The following is a 6,341-nucleotide window of genomic DNA, read 5'->3' on the forward strand; positions in this document are numbered from 1 at the left end:
CTCGTTCTGCATCCCTTCAATTATATAGAATACTATACATTTAATACCAGGTTGAGGTGTATCTGCAACCTCTTGAGTCTTTTAATCCAAGTGTGCCTCTATTTCCATAGCCATCTAACAAGGACAGACCCTTCATTAGCTCATAGTCAGATATGTATGAATCCACTCTGCTGATTTTCAGGTTCTTGGGTTCTTTCCCATTTTGAACTTCACTGACAGTTTTGTAAATTATTATTATGTATTAGTGACTCGAACCTAGTTAGCTCTATGACTTCATAATAATCCTCATAAAAAACACATAGCTTTTCTCAACATATGATTATGTGTGCAATTAATTACCTAAGTAATTATTTTTATGATAGTTGGTATAACTTTGACCTTTACATTTCTGTTTGTATTACTAGAACTTTAAACAAAATGTTCCAATGAAAGTTCAAATGTATAGTAGATGCATTTTGAATTCTTATTGCAATTTGGTAAGAAAATAAAGCAAGAACTATCTCCATCTCAAATGAAAGAAAATGAGGTTTAGCAAAGTTGGGCAATTTATCAAAAGATATTTAACAAATGGCATATACAAAAAGAATACATAGTTTACTCTGAACATTTGTTGGCCAAACTTCTGTTTCTCAACCACAACATCACACCACATGAATAGAAAATTAATCATAAATTCAGACTAAAGAGGATTACATCTTAAAATAACTCAAGTGGAATTCTACTTAAGTAGCATCTGTTCCCACCCACAAACTCTTCTGCTTTTCTTTCCCCAAAGTGCAAGGAAGTGGTGATTAAGGACATTCAGCAATGTTCTTATGTGCTTTATATCCAAACTCAATATTTAATTTGAACTTGTGATATGAGCTACATTGTCCTACAAGAAACCAACTATATATTCTATAGTGAAACATTCCTTAAATCAAAATAGACTCATGTTAAGTTTTTAAAAATAGAATTTGAAATTCAGCTAATAATTTCTTTGGGTAACATTATAACAAGGTTTTATTGAACATACATTTGTATATTTTTTTATTTTATTCACAAATATGTTTTGTTTGCCAAATATATGATATGCTCATTTTTGTTTTCCATTGCAGGGTTTCCTTTTCTTTGCATTTTACACAGGATGATGATTTGAACTTATCCATATTAAGCACCCCATAACCCACAAAACAGTAACTATTTAAGCCTTTATCTTATAACATCACACACGTTTCCCAACTTTAAAAATACATTATTATCATTTATCACCAGTCATTAAGGCCTATGGCACCCTCATAGATTTCAGGAAGCACCCAGAAATGTGTGAAACAACTGCCAGTGCTTCAACTAATAAAAATGAGCCTCCACTTGCAGTCTGCTGTGCTCATCTCCCCCCAGTGCAGTTCCCCACTTCCTCCTGCAAGCCAAAGAAGTAGGTCTGAATATTCATGGATGAGTTTCTTGGAGTTCCATGGGGGTAGATATTAGAAGATGGTGTTCTTTTTATTTCTGCATTAATAAGCACAGGCTTACTCAAGACTACAAAGTCTACGCTTCTGTACCAAAGATATGGAAGATAACATTCCTAGTCCTTGCTGCTCCCTCAAAGATTTACAAATACACTTTTATAAACTAAGGAGTAGAGTGTTTCTTCTCAGAGGCCAGCATCCTTTTCTCCTACACAGAAACACGGGCAGTCCAAATCCAGACTGTGGACCATAAAACTCTTCTTTATTATCTTTTTCCTACTTATTCCTTGCTTCTACCTCTATTTCCATTATATTCTCGCAAAACTTTTAAAGTAACAGATCTTTTCAAGGAGAAGTTAATACAATAGGATTATTTTTTCTAATTGTTACATATTGAAGTTAAACACTGCTCAAAGGGTTTTTATGTTAGACATAGCTTTTGGGGTTTCTCAGAATTCAACGTTTCTAATTGTCTCCACTGATTTTTATCTCCTTTGATTGTATCAGTTTCTTTTCTACTTAACAGTCTTTAACAGGCATTTAAGCTAATTTATTCCTTTTGGCTTACTAGATAGAACATAAGAGGAAGAAGAGAATCTAACCTCTGACTTCTGAATTTCTGTTCTTCCTTTTATTACATATCATGGTGATGCTATCAGAATCACTAAGCCAGTTCTATTAAACACATTATAGCCCAAGATTCATGTTATTTATTGTACCTGACCCTCCCAAAGTGTATGAATGAGTGTGTGTGTGTGTATCACACAGGTTTTAACAAAGCACTAAAACCTGACAGGGTATGATGGCAAAGATCCAAGACAGAACCATTTAAGTAACCATGAAAATTTAAATGTTAATCTCAATATCCACCTGAGAATGACATTTGTCTTCATGGTTATTTCAATGCAGAACAAAAAAGTTATCAATAATTAATTCAGTGGGCCAAGAAACATACACTTGAGTAAATAATAACTATGAAATGACTTAAACTTTAGAAATATTTTCATGTTTATCTTTGGTACTTAACATTTATATTCTTATTTTGCCATAATCCATATTCTTAAAATGCTCCCTGTTTATAGAAACAAAAACATGAATGCTTTAGGAGACTTCTCTTAGTCTTAGATGTTAGCTTCTAAAAATGGAGGGATTTCTAGAGATATTTTTGGTATTATTGACCATAGTTAGATGGAAATAACCTACAAAAATACATTACTATTTTTTTCTTTTTTCTTTTTTGCTGTTTGTGTTATTAGCTGTATCAGAAAAAAAAAAACTATGTAAACAAAATTAATGTTAGGATTGCTTATGTCTCAATAATAGTAATATTTATTGAGGAGTTACAAAGTGCCAGATTCTATCCCACACATTTTATGGTTATTAATTTTATAATCTTCACAACTCTAGTAAGTTATCTCAATTCTCTAAATGAGTCATATTGGTGGCATTTTATATTACTTACTGTTCACTCCAAATCACCTTACTTTTTCAGTAGCAAAATTCCATCATGCTTTGCATCTTTAAGTGTTATAATAATTAAAGTATAAATAAAATTAAAACAAGTTAATTAACAAAATTAAACAAAATTAATTGGATCAAAAACAAAAAATCTCTGTTAAAAATGAAAATATCAAGTGAAAATTTAGCATAATCAATCAAGAGATGATATTATGGTATTACAATTATTTCATTAGTGTTTCCCTTAGAATTTCTCTGAAAGTTAGTGACCAATGAGCCATTTATTACACAGTGGCAGGAGGCTATCTTAATTTATGAACTGATTATTTTGCTATTAATAAATAGAAAATTAAGTTTAGATACAATTTGTTTAAGAGATTAACACTTAGTCCTTATCATTTTGAATACAATTTAAATCCATTCTTACTTTTAAATTCTACTGCCATTTTCTTATTGTGAATCACTTCACCAACCAGAATAATTATTGCTTCATTCCTAATTCTACTCTTTTAAATCTGCAGTAGTGCCTCCACTCAGTTTCCAAAAATGCCATTTTCTTGCTTTAAAACTTCCCTGAAAAAGTGTTCAGGTATAGGGGATAATGACGACCCTCTGAATTGTTTTATACAACCTTTCAAAAACCCACAAGATCAACAATAACAAATAAAAAAAACTCAAATAAACAAAAAACATTAATAAAATTATTTGCCATGCTTAAGCCATTACTAGGGAACAGAGAATACAATAATCTTTTAATTACTTGTAAATAAAAAAATGGAAAATAAATTTCAATAAGCTCTCATGGCTGGTCTATAGATATGAAGAATGAGAAAAGGGGAAATTAAGAGAGTTTGTGAGGTGGCCACGGCGAGAGTGGGAGGCAGCGACGTGACCACGGCCCTCCAGCACGACTATCATGAGCACCAAGCAGATCACTTGCAGGTATTTTATACATAGTGTGTGTTGGGAAGGAAACCAATGCCTGTTTTCACATGACTTGGCAAACAGGAAGCCATCCACCATCTGCAAATGCTATCAGAAGTGTTGTTACGCCTATGGAACTTGTTGCAGATACGATCACACGAGGCCCTCTGGTGTGGCTGCTGGTGCTGTGGGCACTGTGCTGCACAGTGTGCCCTCCCTGAGTTTCCACAGTCCTCACCCTCCTTCTGACCTCACTGCATCCATTGCGAAAACTAACTTATGTCAACCTGGGGAATGTGAAAAGAGGACATTGGTACTTAGAGACTGAAATCTTTCTTCATTGGCTAAAGAAAAGGCTTCCCCAACTATGGTGAATAATCTAGGAAGTGGTAGTGACTCCCAGAGTAGTCCAGAAATGAAGCCACATTCCTACCTACATGCAATCAGGAGTGGTCTTGATGACTGAGAAGCCAGCAGCTCCTACGACAGTGTGCAGCAGCTATGCCCCTATGCAGATGCCAGAGAGTGCCAATTTGAAGATATTTGTGTCTACTTGCATGGAGAAGTGTGTGAAACCTGTAGGTTACAAGTCCTGCACCCCTTTGACCCAGAACAAAGAAAAGCTCATGAGAAGATCTGCATGTCGACATTCAAACACGAGATGGGGAAGGCAAGTCAGGCAAGTCAGGACAAAGTGTGTAGTATCTGCATGGAAGTGATCCTTGAGAAGGCATCTGCTTCTGAGAGGAGATTTGGGATTCTCTCCAATTGCAATCAACATACTGCTTGTCCTGCCAAGTAGTTTGAGAATGCAATCATTAAATCTTGTCCAGAATGCTGAGTAATAGAGTTTGTAATTCTAAGTGTGTATTGGGTGGAAGATCAGTATAAAAACAATGAGTTGATTGAATATTTCAAACAGGGAATGGGAAAAAAAGCTTCCAGATACTTTGAGCAAGGTAAGGGAACCTGCCTATTTGGAAGCAAATGTCTTTACTGCCATGCTTACCCAGATAGGAGGCTGGCAGAGCCTGAGAAATCTCAGAAACAGCTCAGTACTGAAGGCACAGTAAGGTTCTTTAATTCAGTGTGGCTCTGGGATTTCATTGAGGACCGAGAAAGTCAGCATGTCCCCAACACAGATGTCAACATGACAGAGCTTGGGTACCTCTTCATGCACCTGTCAGGAGTAGAGTCATCAGAACCCTGAAGAGTAGATGGATGCTCATGTATCTCGGGCTCCTCTGGCTGAGCCTTCTCTGAGCTGGAGTGTGCAGAGCTTCCTTTACTGCAGCCCAAGGTGCTTAGATTTGAGTGGGGTTGTATTTAACCTTGGTCTCATCCATTCTCCATTATTACAGCCATAAGAATAGTGAAGGATATAAAATAACCTAACAAGTATACGAATCTCTACTTTTCTAGCTATTATCTTAGTTGTACCTCAAGCTCCTCAGGGGGTCAACAAACCAGCCAGTTTTGATTGACTGATTTTAAAACAAACCTGGCTCCTGTCCCTTATGAGCTTTAACTCCCTAGAAACAGTTAACTTGTAGTTGCCCCTAAAGCAGATTTCTTACCAGAGGACTCTTCACCCCTACAAAAGGATTCCTCTATAGTAAATTTCCCTAGTGTACTTAACTAATATGTAGTCAAAACTTGACCTATATAGGGCTTTTCCAGAAACAAAAAATGGGCACTACACACCTTAGCATAAGACTTTATTTAGGACTCTTCAGTGTCCCAAATCAGGAGTCTCGTTGCCATAAATTCAGTAAGCAAAGTATAAACCTTCTTCCTTGTAAGGGGGCGCTCTTGAAGTAGCAGGACATGGGATAGCAGAGCAGAGGTATGGCCCCTTATTTGTGGTTGTTGTTGGGGCCACAATGGGCACAGACCCTGGAGTAATTGTACTGAGGCTCGGTGCACAAGCACATGTGTGAGGCTTCTGCCCAAACCTTCTCTAGTTTTAACCTGTAAAGCCTGGCTTTGATTTGAAATTTCATAAACACTTAATGGCATCTAAGAAAGTTTCTGGTTCTGACCCAGTAGCGGTCCTGAAGGGAACTTAGCATGAGTCTTCTGTCATCAGTTGTGATTTTAATTGAAGGAGTATAATCTTGCAAATCAGAACAAACTAAGCCTGAATTAGCTATTTTTACAAACAGCTATAGATACCAAATATTTTGTAAAATACATTAAATGTGGGTATAAAAAGGTCTATTCTTACCTGAGTTTAGAGTGCTTTTTGAATAATTTTTATAGTTAACTCTAGTGAAAGGTGACAAGCATAAGCAAAGTCCGAATTAAATTTACTCAGTGGAGGCTCTGTGCCCATTTCCTGCTTCTTGAGTCCTGCTCCAGAAGGGATGAACAAATGGGAGAAACATTAAGCCTACATTTAATTTATTTTATTAAAATAACATAATTGAACCCCGGATAATTGTATTTTGTCAGGTGCAATAAAAACAAAATTAAGTGCCTCCACTCAGTTTCCAAAAATGCCATTTT

The 6,341-nt window shown here is 35.9% G+C and overlaps 1 pseudogene; it reads left to right on the top strand.

The window, feature by feature from the left end:
- Positions 1-3,825: 3,825 nt before the first annotated feature.
- Positions 3,826-5,043, top strand: LOC105290972 (annotated as a pseudogene).
- The last annotated feature ends 1,298 nt before the right edge of the window (positions 5,044-6,341 follow it).

This window comes from Pteropus vampyrus, unplaced genomic scaffold (genome assembly GCF_000151845.1).
Source record: "Pteropus vampyrus isolate Shadow unplaced genomic scaffold, Pvam_2.0 Scaffold2, whole genome shotgun sequence".
Classification (NCBI taxonomy): domain Eukaryota; kingdom Metazoa; phylum Chordata; class Mammalia; order Chiroptera; family Pteropodidae; genus Pteropus; species Pteropus vampyrus.